At 44.8% G+C, this 14,686-nt stretch overlaps 1 protein-coding gene across 1 annotated transcript in view; it reads left to right on the top strand.

Annotated features, from left to right (window-relative positions):
* GNB1L (G protein subunit beta 1 like) overlaps positions 1–14,686 on the top strand; it is a 67,695-nt gene that overhangs the window by 52,142 nt on the left and 867 nt on the right. The window lies entirely within an intron of this gene.

Below are 14,686 nucleotides of genomic sequence, written 5' to 3'. Positions count from 1 at the left end.
CTGCATTTCTTTGGTTATTTTTCTCTTTATAGTCAGCTCTGTGGAGGTTTATTCTGCACGGGTGAGTCAGATGAGGCCTGATCCTGAGCGTCTTTGAGCCGGTCATTGGGAGTTACAGACACTCATTACATCTAGACAGTAGATGTGTATGTGAAATGATCATGCCAGGATCTCTACATATCTTCCTCTTCCCATGCAGAAGAGAGGGGTCTGAGGTCAGCAATCTCCACAGCACCATCATCCTGAGATCCACAAGGAGCCTGACTGAATGATACAAGTTTCAGAGGGATCGCCGTGTTAGTCTGTATCCGTAAAACCAACGAGGAGTCCTCTTTGAATGATACAAGGAACCCCACACCGTTTTTCTCCCCACAAAACAGATGGGGGACTTATGATGGAAAGAAAGCCACTGTTTCTTATTCTTTTGTATTAAATTGCAGTGGTACCCCTCTGATCTCAGAGACTCACCTAATCCTACAACAGGACACCTCCTGCTGAATTCACATGTAGTAAGGCCCTGCACCTATTGAGATGAATGGCAAAACTCCTACTGACCCCAGTTACACATGATTAAACCCTAAGAGATCACCCTTCTCCAGGAAAGTCCTTGGTTTTGATTGGAGTTTTACCAGATTAAAGATTCAGGGCCAGACTCATAGTCACTGCTTGATTTGTTTATTTACAAATCAGATAAAGAGGGGTTGGGAGTGTTAAGGTGAACACTAAGGCTGTGTCTCTGCTGCCACTTTCAGCGCTAAAACTTTAGTAATTTGGGGGTGTGAAAAAACACACCCCTGAGTGACAAAAGTTTTAGCGCTGAAAAGTGCCAGTATAGACAGTGCCGGGCTCCCGGCGATAAAGCTACCACCCCTCATTCGGGGTAATTATTTTTTATCACCGGGAGAGCTCTCCCCTGGGGATAAAGCGTGACTACACTGCCCATGTCACAGGGCTGCTTCGGCCACGCTGTAACGTGGGCAGTATAGACATACCCTAACTTTCAGGCCCAATGTACTTTTCTCCTCTTTATAGTTAATGTTTCCTATATAACTGCTGTCACTTTGTTTTTGAGTTGATGAACTCAATCTATGTCAGTGAGTACTGCTTCGAATAGAAAGTGAGTCTTTGTTCATCTGTGCTAAGATATTCCATCTGCAACGGAATCTTTAAAAAAAAATACTTCCAGCTTTTTAAAGAATTGGAGTTGCTCTGCTGTCACTGAAACATGCTCGAGTATCTCAAAACCTGATCCAGTACCTCCAATGGAATTGTAGGGTGACATGACACCTTAATCTTATTGAACATTCATTATTCATTAACAGCTCTTTCAAGCCTTCTCCAAGCAAGGATTAATAAGCAAAGCACTTGCTAATTGAGAGTATTGTTTGATCTGGGCTTGTAGTTGAATCTCTGTTCACTGACCAACTTACCAGCAGTCTATTTTTCTCTGGCCTTGAAGGCAGCCTTTGTAGTCAGAGTTCACTGTCTATCAGAGTTGTGGAGATGCTCAAGGGATTCTTAAAGTAGCCTGATATTTACTAGCTCTTTGCATATATTCTTATATGTTCCTTCATGATCAAATTATCACCCTTTGCTGCAATAGATGTTTATATTTATTTGACGAGGTAGTTTAAAAAAAACAACCCAATCCTGCACAAGAACAAATTAAAAATAAGGAGATGAACACACAACTTCAATCCCACAAACAGATATACACATCAGGGCATGGAGTGTTATTGACTTTAAGAGGAGGGAGTGCAGATCGGCTTGCAGAAATAGGATTTGTATTTTGCCTTTTCAACCTGCACATAGTAATAAGTACTTTATAGGTGAAAGGGTTAATCAGCACAGTACATTAGCAATGATATTTTACTTTCATCGTCCTAATCAATTGTGGGGGGTTAAGTGCATTTTTTAGTTTCCATCTAAGTTACTGGTGCTAGAGATTTGCTTGAATACATTATCTGACTTAGATACACACACTGACTGCACAGTTTTGATCTGGATCACAACTTTCCTGAAATTTATGAAGTTATTTACTTCAGGATCAAGACATGAATTTCAGTCTCAGACCTGAACTTCCCAAAGTAAAGAAGTGTTCAAATCAAAGTGTTCGTTTGGGCCTCTGTCTGTTAACACAGGACTATAAAATGTAGCTACCTGATCACATCTAAGAAATCAGTGTAAAATATTCCCAGAAGAGTTAAAATAGCTTTTTAAAATGAAATATGGTCATGTTTATCCCACTGAAGATTTCAGTTGATTCATTTGCTATCAGGAAGATTTTGAGTAAAGAACCACCACAAACTGATGGAGTTAGCCCCTGAATCTCACCTGTCAGAGAGGAATAGGACTAGCCTGTACTTGGCTTAAAAGAGTGAAGGTGATGACAGCTAAATTGTTGCAAAAAAGCTTCCTCCCAAGAAGTGGTGTATCTGTCACTCTGGGGGAGGGGGTGGGAAGCAACCAACATTCATAAGCTAATTGAAATAAATCCCAAACACTAGCATTTGTACAGCAATTACATGGAATATTTATCACCAATGGGATGAATGCTGACCTCTGACCCTCAGATGTTTCCTGTAAATGAATCCGTTAGTTCCAAGCTCTTCCTCTGTTCTGAATGTGGTGAGCAGGGTGTTCTACTTCGAAGTGGAGATGAGCTAGGGAAGAGGAAGATAGCTAGCCATAGTCAGTGTGAGGGCCTGTAAAAAGAGCAAACTGTAAAACCTTCCCTCCTGCACTCTGAAATTGAAATTAATTATTAGTAATAGTGGCATAAATTACACACTGTGGAGCCCTACTGGGACTGCTGGCACTTTTTTTTTTAAAGATGGATAGCTTTAAAGTCAATACTGTGTGATGGTTTTTAGTATGTTTAAAATGCATCTTACAAGACTTGATTTTGTCTAGTGCTAGCAGACAAAACTACAGATTCATAAACTTTTTCTTCTCTTCAGCGTCCCCAGTCGAGATAAAGAGGTGAAGTGACTCATTAGCGCAGCAGCCAGGTTAATTATCTGAGCAAAATGCAAGAATTACTGAGCCGAAGATCAATGCATTTCCTTATCTAGCATTGTCACTGTGGTGTGAAAATGTGGATCACTGTGTCCTGCCTGGATGAATAGGACATGATATGTTAAGACAGGGGTCGGCAACCTTTCAGAAGTGGTGTGCCGAGTCTTCATTTATTCACTCTAATTTAAGGTTTCACGTGCCATTTTAACATTTTTAGAAGATCTTTTTCTATAAGTCTATAGTATGTAACTAAACTAGTGTTGTATGTAAAGTAAATAAGGTTTTTAAAATGTTTAAGAAACTTCATTTAAAATTAAATTAAAATGCAGAGCCCCCCAGACTGGTGGCCAGGACCCGGGCAGCGTGAGTGCCACTGAAAATCAGCTCGCGTGCCACCTTCGGCACGCATGCCATAGGTTGCCTACCCCTGTGTTAAGACAACAATATGTGTTTCAGACAAGCGGTGATGTATACAAAGTCATTAAGCATGACTTTACAGTGTGCTCCCACGTGAATTATGGAGATGAGCTGGTACGAAATGCAGGAACTTTCTGTTATTCACACACTGTTTGGAAATTCTAGTCTGCGTCCCAGTGCTGGAGGCATTTTTCCAGCTGAGCGTGTACCTTTCCTTTGCCACATGGCAGCATCAATTTGGCCTTTGAGAGCAATTAAATAGTTGTATACAGGCACAGAGGATGACACACTCCCCAAACAGCTCACTCCTATTATTCACACCTGTTAGGCCAATTTCATTGCTGGTGTACCTTCACTGAAGCCAGTGCAGTTGCATCAGTGACGTAGTTGGCCTATCACTCCAGCACTCTTTTGTAGCATTATAGGTACTGAAAGCATTTCAGAAACTACAGCACAGACATTAAGTGTGACTAAGGCCCCTGAAGGAGCGGTTAAGTGCCTAAGTCAACATTGAGGCACCACTGGCATGCACAAAACCACTGCTCAGCTGCACCAAATCTGTGGGCACCCGTTTCTGCCAGAGGGCGTATGCACAGCTGCCTAAGTCCTGACTCTGCTGGGCAGCTTGGCATCAAGCTCATACCTAAGGCTCAGTGGGATTCCCAGACCAGGTGGCTCCTTACCTGCCTGACCTGCGGAGCCCGATTTAGGAGGCATACTCTGAGCACACCGCACCTGCACAAAAGATGGTGGGGGGGAATTAAATATTCATTGGCGCAAGGATATGACTCCCCCAGAGTGCCCTCACCACCAGGCTATAAAGTCATTCTTGATCTCACTTTCTGGGCTGCTGCTGCCTGTTTGTGCATTTCATGCAAAGTGGAAGAGATTCAACAGAAGAGATTGTGAGCAACCCATCCCAGAATAGCCCTGGCAGCCTGTCTTTTAGGGTTCAGAGTAGCAGCTGTGTAAGTCTGTATCCACAAAAAGAACAGGAGTACTTGTGGCACCTTAGAGACTAACACATTTATTTGAGCATAAGCTTTTGTGGGCTACAGCCCACTTCATGGGATGCACAGAATGGAGCATATAGTGAGGAGATGTATATACACATACAAAGAACATGAAAAGGTGGGAGTTGTCCTACCAACTCTAAGAGGCTAATTAATTAAGAGAAAAAACTTTTGTAGTGATAATCAAGATAGCCCATTACAGACAGTTTGACAAGAGGTGTGAGAATACTTAACATGGTAGAAAAAGTCAATGTGTGTAATGGCTCAGCCATTCCCAGTCTCTATTCAAGCCTAAATTGATCGTGTCTAATTTGCATATTAATTCAAGTTCAGCAGTTTCTCGTTGGAGTCTGTTTTTGAAGCTTTTCTGTTGCAAAATTGCCACCTTTAGGTCTGTCTTTTAGGGTTGTCAACTGCATCACCGCTATGGTGCTTGTTTTCATTTGGTCCCTAAAAATGTTTGCATAATGTTATCGGATACCAGGATTATTTGGGTTGAAGCAGCTGTTTCCTCCTTTTGTTGGTGTGTGTGCTTCTTAGATTCAGCTGCATTTACTCAGCCTAGTGAAAGGAAAATCTTAGACTGAGCAGAGAAATGACCCCTCTATATTTAATGCACATGCCTGAGGAGGTTCATTCTAACTTTTAGCTATTAGTGGTTTATTCCCTCTCAATCCCATCCATCATGCAGCCTTTGGCACTTTAATGTATTATTAAACCACATAGCTGGGATTGTAGCAACATAATCCCTGAATTGTGAATGTTTTGCCCATGTGATTAATGGTGTGAAATATATCTGTGCATGTTTTACCAGCGTTATGATGTGTGTTGCTTTATTCTGACTTTGCCCCAAGGAATCTGATGCATAGCTCAATACTGTGGCTACAAATGTGTCCCTTAGGTGATATAAAGATCCTGGGAAACCTTAAAGGTTCCCAAAGCAAACTAATTCTACAGTATCCAGAGGTACCAGATTCTGGTCACAAGCCTTACGAGGAGCATTGGGGGGGGGGGGGAGGGGGGAAGAAGCCTAGCTCGAGATTTGTCCTGGAATTTAGCTATCCTTTTGTACCAGTAAACTAACTCCATCTTCATACGCATTGTCTCTCTTTATTATAATGTTTGCAGCGTATTAGGAAATGGTGCAAATTGCAACCTGAAAAGGGTCTTTTAGAAACCGTGCGCACACATCTGACAAATTGTTGAGACAAAACTACCAGCCTGAAGGACTGTGTGGTTGCCACTATACTGCAAACAGTGGCAAATCCAAATGTTACAATAATGTCGGTCATAGAATTCATACTTCCTAACCCAGCCAGCACACGTCCAGCCACTTTCACTACAAGAAAATCTCCACTACCTCTTAAGAGTATAGAGCCTATGGCACACTCTTGAGCCGTTCTGACACCTTCCAGTAGAAGAGAGTGGTACACATTTGGTAGCCAGTTTGTTACATCATGTTACAAAGCCCAGTATGGAATAGATGAGAGAGGCAAATTTTGCATGCACATTTATGATTAAGAATGTTTTATTTAGAAGTTCTAATTTAATAACACATATGAAAGCTAGAGAATATGGGACACATTCTGCTTCCATTAAGTTTCTGCCTGACTGTATGTACATTAGAACTGCAAAAAAGCAGCATTAATCACATGCCAGCATTCTGGACAGCCATGGCCCTATCCCTCCCAGCTCCCCTCAGGAGCAGAAGTAACCTGTGGACATGTGGGATTGAAGCCAGATCAGAGCACATGCAGTTTGTGCCAAAATGCACAGCCAACAAAAATCAGGAAATAAGACTTCTGCCCTTGTTACCAGCCCTAGCCATGGCTTTTCTCATGATGCATACAATCCCCAGTTGTGTAGCAATATCTGCTGGAGAGACATCCAGGCATATGTGTCGGAGGCAAGATTAATGGTTGGTTTTACATGATAATTTTGAACTTGGTAGAAAATGCAGGCATGGCATCCCTCTTGGTTGTAATTAAAAAGCCTATAATTGCTGGTATTAAATCTTAAGTGGATCCCCACCTACACTGCTTTTAACTTAATGCCTATTGTAACCTTTGTCTTTTACTTTTTGCCTTGGGTTCTCGATGGCATGCAGACTTGGCACCAAACTCACCAGAGAGCATGAATCTTTAAAGGGTTAGCACGTGTGCCCATCTGGTTTGAAGTAGTGAACAGCAAGCAGGAAAGGGAATTGATTCAAAGACTCCCTTCATGTTTGCTGAAATGTGCAAAGTGATGCTGAAAAAACAGAGCTTCCCTACTCCATTTTCCCAGTGCTGCCCCTCCCCTTTAAAGGGGGCGAGGACTAGGGAGGAGTGGGCTTGTTCTGCCTCATTTTGATCCCATCAAAACCTGGTTTGAGCATCGTGACCTGACAGCTACTATCATTGAGCTTCGCAGTCTACGCAAGAAGAACTTGGGGAGGCACTGAGGTACTGGGGCAGAATAGAGAACGAAATTCACTGTGACTGGGCAGGGAGCAGCAGAGTGAAACGCAAATAACTTAGAAGTCTTGCCTATACTATAAAGGGTTCACCAGTTTAACTAAAGCCATCTACAAATTGATGTTGCAAAGTCCTGATGAAGATGCACTTCCTGATGCATCTGATGAAGTGGGTTTTAGCCCATGAAAGCTTATGCTCAAATAAATGTGTTAGTCTCTAAGGTGCCACAAGTACTCCTGTTCTTTTTTCTAGCAGTTTTAACTCCTTGCTCGTAGGGATTTAGCTTAGTTTGGTAACTGACAGGCATGCAGTTGTAGACCAAGGCACTCAGAGCACTTTACAAAGACAGATAAATATTCATGCCCATTTTACAGAGCGGTACCATGCTGCATGAGGACTTCATGACTCCACCATTAAAATCACCTATTCTAACTTCTAGGGAAACCACCTTCATTTATTATGGCCAGCTTCAGTGTGAATCATTTGCATATAGTTCTCTGCCTTTCAAGGCCCAAATGTAGGATGCGCTGTGGGACAAAGACCCCAAATGAGATAGATATGCAGGAAACTTAAAATGTGGTGGGAGCCATTCATAGAAAGGACTTTCCCTGAGCGCAGTTTCATTATTCTTTATTTCTCACTCCTGAAAGGTGTGAAGTGCTGGACTTTGAATTGGGACCAGAGAACTCATGTGCATGCTTTATTTCAAGCCAAGTGGAAGGCCCATCACATTTAATATATTCGAGCATGTGCCAGTGGTTTGCTGCATTGGGACTGAGGTCTTCAGCCTTACAGAGTTGAGCCCTTCTTCATTTTCAACAATGAAAGTGAAAGGACACCATAAACTTAGGTAGAAGACAGGAAGCAATGGAACTTAAATGAGTGATAGCCCCAAAATGAGGTATGGGCAAATGGCATGTTTCCTCAGCCTCACAGGGGTGATGTGCGGCTTAATTCATTATCATGTTGAGATCTTCAAATGACAGTTGCTAAATAAGTTCAAGTGCTATGATAATATAGCATCCAGTCCTGCAAAAGCTTCATAGGCAGAGGTCTCATTGACTTTAATGGAAATTCTGCATACAGAATTAGTGTGAGTTTCCTGGCTTTTGGGCTCTGTCACTTTACTATGTGAAATGTATAGATTTACCATGAGTACAAGAGCGTGTTTATTGTAATTATTTTATTAAGCCTGCTCTTCATAAGCTTTTCTTTTTTTTTATCTGGAAACATTTGATTTCCCATATGGAAAGAACATATTTATCATACTTTACACACCTTATATATGCAAAACATAGGTGACCTATACAAGGCTATTTGAATTTCATAAAACAGAAAAGCAAGGAAATTAGAAATATTAAGTATATTACACAAATATGTGTGCCAATTTACAAACCTATAGTATCTTTAGTAAATGTGATTTCTGTTTTTTGGCACACAAAAGGTTTTTAAGCTCTTAACCACTGAAATCAATGGACGTTAGGAGCTTAAATACACACTAGCCCCCAGATCCTCAAAGGTCACTTTACTGACAAATGATGGATTTAAATACACACTAAATTCATAGTAATGGTCACTTTTGAAAGGTAAAGGTGTGTTTGCTTTTACCAGATCATTTCAGCCCCTCTGGTAAATTATGTATCTAATTTAGAGATGAACTGGACCAGAGTTAATTAAAAATGGAAAAAAGTTAGTTACTTCTGTATAGCGCAATTTATCAATGGCTGGGTTCTTATTTGAATCATATAGTCAGCCCTCTGATTTTTGTAATAACATGAAATAATGTATAAACACCGCTGAATATTGCTGTGTGACCAGTTATTGTGGAATCCTACACAAATAGAAAGATATTTCCTTACTTAGGCATCTTTGAAACACCACAGATCTTTTTGTGTGTCACATTATACCTGGTTAAAATGTACGGTTTTTTCAAATCAGTTGTGTACGTCTGCAAATTCATGCGAGATGCAATGCACAACTTGCTCTGTAGACGGCGTTTGCTCTTCAGCCACAGCTCTGCGAGAATAGTTCACTTGCTGGGCTTAATTTCAGAGCCAGCCAACAGCACGAAGAATGGGTGAGTGGGTGGGTGTGTAAAAGGCGCTTTCTTGAACACAGCAGTTTGACTAGGTAGAAAATAACCTGATGTTCAAAACTGATCTAGCTACAGAGGCAGTTACAGATCTAACAGTGATGCCAGCCACAGCAGCCACTCAACCGCTTCTCAAACAAATCAACTTTCAGTTTAATTTCTTGTAAAGCTGAACCAGGAGGAAGTAAAAGTAGCAGGAATGCGGAGGGACCCATAGGTTGACTTTTCTCTGGCTGAAGACGAGCTAGACGAAGAATAAAACTAAATAACTTGAGATCCTTGGGTGGAAGAAGCTTTACACATATTAATTAATTAGCTTTCCTAATTCTCCCCCCCCACCCCCCAATTAGCGCCCTTTCACCAGTGGAGCAGAGGCCACAAAGCGGTTGCTTTGCCCATGGTAGGATGTGACTGAGCCTCCTTTTATTGACGCCGACAGGGATCTTTCCCACTGCCCCTGCGGTGTTTGTAAAGCTCCGTGGCTGGTGCGGAGCCTCTGTCTTTGCTGTGCTCCCGGACCAGCAGGGACACGCCCGGTCTGGAGCAGCCTGCCTGGGGGTCGGGCCATCCCCCAGCGCTCGCTGGCCACCGCTTCTCCTGCCGCCCGAGCACTGGGCCTGGGGCCAGGGCGCTGGTCTAGCCATGGGGATGACTCGATGGGCCTAGCAGCAGCCCGGCCCGACGGGCGCCCCCCGGCTCCTGCGCACGGCAGCGGGGCAGGGTGGCGCTTCGCTCCCTCGAGGAAACGGGGGAGGCCGACGAGTCGCTGCAGCTGGGCTGGTTTCAGTCCCCGGAACCCGCGCGTCGCGCCTCAGCCTTGTGTCCCTTACACAGCCCCGAGACACTGGCACACACACGCGCAGCAGGGCCTAGGGCCTGGCCGCCCCACGCACCGGGGGTCGGGCAATTGTCACCGCCTCGCCCCTCGCACACAGCCCCGCTGAGAAAGCTGTGCCTGCCCCCACACACACATACACACCGTCTCTCTCTCTCTCTCACACACACACACACCATTTCTCTCTCTCTCATATGCACACCCCGTCTCTCTCTCTCTCCCTCAAACACACACCCACACTTGTCAGTCGCTCTCTCAGACCCTCACGTCTGTCAGGCAGAGTGTCTGTCACACACACACTCCCGTCAGCCTGTCGCGCTCTCATACCCCCCACACCTGTCACGTGTCTGTCTGTGACGGTCTCTCCCCCCCCCCCCCCCCCTGTCTGGTTCTCTCGCAGAACCTCACACCTGTCAGGGCGCGGGTGTGTCCGTCTGGCTCGCTCGCTCCCACACCCACTCAGTGTCTCTCTCTCTCCTACCCCCCGGGTCACCCCGTCTGCCTCACACCCCTTCTCCCCCGCCCAGCCGGGGGTCTCCCGTGGGCGCAGGGAGGGATTGGAAGGGCGGCGAGCAGCGCCCAACCGGGGGCCCCGACGGGCTCCTGCCGGAGGCCCGCTCCGCACAGCAGTGCTGGGAGCAGCCCCCCAGGCCAGGCGGGTGGCGCGGAAGCCCGGGAGGGAGGCTGCGGCATGGCCTGCGCCCCGTAGCCGGGCCCGCAGCTCCCCGAGCCCGTCCAGCCGCTGGGGCGCGCGGCAGAGCGAGGGAAGCCCCGGCTGGAGCCGCGAACACCTAGCTCAGGCCCCGCCGGCGGGGGGGGGGGGGGAATCGAGCCCCGCTTGGGATCGGCTCAGGCCTCACTCCACCTTTGGCTGTCAGTGATCACAGGAACCCTCCGCCACCAGGGTGGAGCCTCCGGGGCTCGCCGGCCGGAAAACAGCAGCATCCCCACCCCACCCCACCCCCACCGTAAAAGGCCCTGGGCCAAACTTTTCAGAAGTGGGGGGCTAAAGCTAAGCGCCGAATGCCATGTTTAGCCAGTGAAACAGGGAACCTAGTTGTCAGAGCTGCTGAGCGCCCACCAAAATCAATTAGTACCTCTGACCATGTCACCACTCCCATGCCCTAGCTGGCACATTGAAGTGGCTGTGCCTTGCGTGCAGAGACATATTTCCTCATCAGCATTTAAATACGGATGTACCTTAGGCATCCACTTTTGGGACTGTCCCCAAGTTCTCTTATGTCTTTTGAAATCCGTGAGAGTTTTGCCATTGACTCCGATGACAGCACCATACAGTTCCATGAGGGATGGTCAGCTTGATATAAATTGGGTGTGTCTCTATATTACAATTTAATAATGGGAAAAAACAGCATGTGCCTTTGTAGTGTACATCCTGGTTAAACCAGATAGTGAACAGCTAGACAGGTCACATGGCTAGCGTGACCTTAAATTATTCCCTGGTTCTCCATACCAAAGCGTTGCTATAACATTTAAAAGGCTTATTAGGGCAATGCATAATAGAAAACCATAGGGCTGGAAAGGACCTTGAGCAGTCATCTAATCTAGCCTCTCCCCCAATGCTGTTGGAGGAACAAGTAGACCTAGACCATCCCTGACACGTGTTTGCCAAACCTGTTCTTAAAAACCTCCAATGCCAGCGATTCCACAACCTCCCATGGAAGACTAGATCAGTACTTAACCATCCCTATGGTTAGAAAGTTTTGCCTAATACCTTCTCCCTTGGTGCAGATTAAACGGATTATTTAGTGTCTTACCTTCAGTGGACATGGAGAACAATTGATCTTGGACATCTTTATAACAGTCCTTAACATATTTGAAGTCTGGTATAAGCCCCTCCCCCGTCCTCTTTTCACAAGATTAAATATGCCCAGTTTTTTTAACTTTTCCTCATAGGTCAGATTTTCTAAAACTTTTTATCATTTTTGTTGCTCTCCGCTGGACTCTCTCTAATTTGTTCACATCTTTCCTGAAGTGTGGGGCCTAGACCTAGACCTAGACACAGTGCTTCAGCTGAGGCCTTACCAGTGCCCAGGAGAGCAGGACTGTTATATCCAGCATCTTATATGACACTCCTGTTAACATCCCCCTTAAATGGTATCAGCCTTTTTTGCAATTGCACCACATTGTTAGCTCCTATTCAATTTGTGGTCCACCATAACTCCCAAACCCTTTTTAGCAGTACAACCACCTACACAGTTGTTCTCACTTTTGTGTTCATATATTTGATTTCTACTTCCTCACACTAGTACTTTGTACTTATCTTTATTAAACTTGATCTTGACAAATTGGAGAATTGGTCCGAAAACAAGATGATTTTGAATTCTAATTCTGTCCTTCAAAGTGCTTGCAACCCCTCCCAGCGTGGGGTTAGCTGCAAATTGTATACGCACGCGCTCGCTCTCATTACCCATACCATTAGTGAAAAATATTGAATAGTACCAGACCCAGGAAACACCCCCTGTGGCGACCTGTAAGATAGGGCTTCACAGTCTGACAGTGACAAAATTGATAACTATCTCTTTGCATATGTTTTTTTCAACCAGTTGTGCAGCCATATAATCAGTTTATCAGACCATATTGCCTATGTAGAAAGGCTTCCACGCTCTATGTGTGTAGCACAGAGGGTCTCTATGACAGCTCTAGATAAGCCAATGTGCTCACTACATGCAGTGTGTACAGGGCCGGTGCAAGGAAGTTTCGTGCCCTAGGCGAAACTTCAACCTTGGGCCCCCCCCCAGCCCTGCAGCAGCTCCCCCCCCACCCTGAGGCGCCCCCCTGCGGCAGCTCCCCCCCCCGGGAAGCCATGCAGCAGCTCCCCATCCCAGCTCACCTATGCTCCGCCTCCTCCCCGAGCACGCCACCCCTGCTCTAATTCTCCTTCCCTCCCAGGCTTGTGGCACCAAACAGCTGATTGGCGCCGCAAGCCTGGGAGGCAGGAGAAGTGGAGCGGTGACCGCACGCTCTGGGAGGAACACTGTAAAAAAATTGGGGGCACTGCTTTTTGGCGCCCCCAAATCTTGGCACCCTAGGCAACCACCTAGTTTGCCTTAATGGTAGCACTAGCCCTGAGTGTGTAGAAGGATAGCAACTGATATACTAGCCTTTATAAGTACCTGCTGATTTAGGGATGCAATACCCTAAAAATCTCTTGCCCTCTTAACTTATCTGTTCCTTTTATCAGATCTACAAAATCCTGTATTATAGGATGGACAGAGGGATTAGCCATTAATGAGGCACTACAAGTCATAAAGGCCCCAATTCAGCAAGATTTTTTAAATTGACTTTTAAACATGTGAAGTCAAACTGGATTACTCCCATGCTTAAAGCAAAGCATGGCCTTAAAGACCTTGCTGACTCCAGGCCTAAATCCAGGGGTGGGAGAGCTGTGTAAATACCCTTTAAGGTTTATAATTCTAGCCATTCCTAAATATGCATGGTCTCTCCCACCCTTTCAGATGCAGAATTACCTTAGTGGTCCCTGTTCTAAAAATGCTGAGGGGATAGTAGTTTGGTGATCTAAATTTCAGGCTCAGATACACTTCCTAGAGTCAAAAGTTCAAACCCTAACAAGGGCTTCATCCTTCCAGAGGAGATAAATAGAATTCCATGCAGTAAAACCAATGGACTGTTTGTTCTGCATGGCCATTATAGAAACCAAGCACATTTTGTAAAAGCAGGGATCAACCCTAGTATCCTTACTCAGTTTCCTCTCACTCCCCTCCCCCATACTGTTAAGTGCATTAGGGACAAGTTTGTTACTAGTCACTACCCCAGAACTGGCTGGATTTCCCTGCTACGGTAAGAACATAAGAAGGGCCATACTGTGTCACACCAATGGTCCATCTAGCCAAGTATCCTGTCTTCCGACAGCGGCCAATGCCAGATGCTTCAGAGGGAGTGAACAGAACAGGGCAATTTATCAAATGATCATCCAGTCCCAGCTTCTAGTAGTCAGAGATTTAAGGACAGCTGGAGCATAGGGTTGTGCCCCTCACCAGCTTGGCTAATAGCTATTTAGATGGACCAAATCTCCATGAACTTATCCCAGTTATACTTTTGGCCTTCACAACATCCCCTGGCAATGAGTTCCACGGGTTGACTGTAAGTTGTGTGAAGCGGTACTTCTTTATGTTTGTTATAAACCTGATGCCTATTAATTTCATTGGGTGACCCCAGCTTGTGTATTATGTGACGGGGTAAACAACACTTCCCTATTCACTTTCTCCACACCATTCAAGATTTTTATAAACCTCTATCATATCCACCTTCAGTCATCTCTTTTCCAAGCCAAACAATCCCAGTCTTTTTAATCTCTCCTCAGATGGAAGCTACTCTATACCCCATATAATTTTTATTGCCCTTCTCTGTACTTTTTCCAATTTTAATGTATCTTTTTTTAGATGGGGCAACTAGAACTGCACACAGTAGTCAAAGTATAGGCATACCATGGATTTATATAGTGGCATTAAGATCTTTTCTTATTATTTATCCCTTTCTTAATGGTTCCTAATATTCTGTTATCTTTTTTGACTGCTGCTGCACTATCCCCAATGACTCTAAGACCTCTCTCCTGAATGGTAAGAGCTAATTTAGACCACACCATTTTGGATGTATAGTTGGGATTGTTTTCCAATGGGCATTACGTTACATTTATCAACATTGAAGTTAGTCTGCCATTTTCTTGCCCCTTGAGCTAGTTTTGTGAGATCCTTTTTCTAACTTCGCAGTCTGCTTTGGACTTAACTATCATGAGTAATTTTGTATTATCTATAAACTTTTACCACCTCCCTATTTACCCCCTTTTCCAGATCATGTCTGAATATGTTGAACAGCA

This window comes from Chrysemys picta, chromosome 15 (genome assembly GCF_011386835.1).
Source record: "Chrysemys picta bellii isolate R12L10 chromosome 15, ASM1138683v2, whole genome shotgun sequence".
Taxonomy (NCBI): domain Eukaryota; kingdom Metazoa; phylum Chordata; order Testudines; family Emydidae; genus Chrysemys; species Chrysemys picta.
The sequence above is the reverse complement of the archived record's forward strand: the minus strand, read 5'-3'. Positions and strand labels throughout refer to the sequence as shown.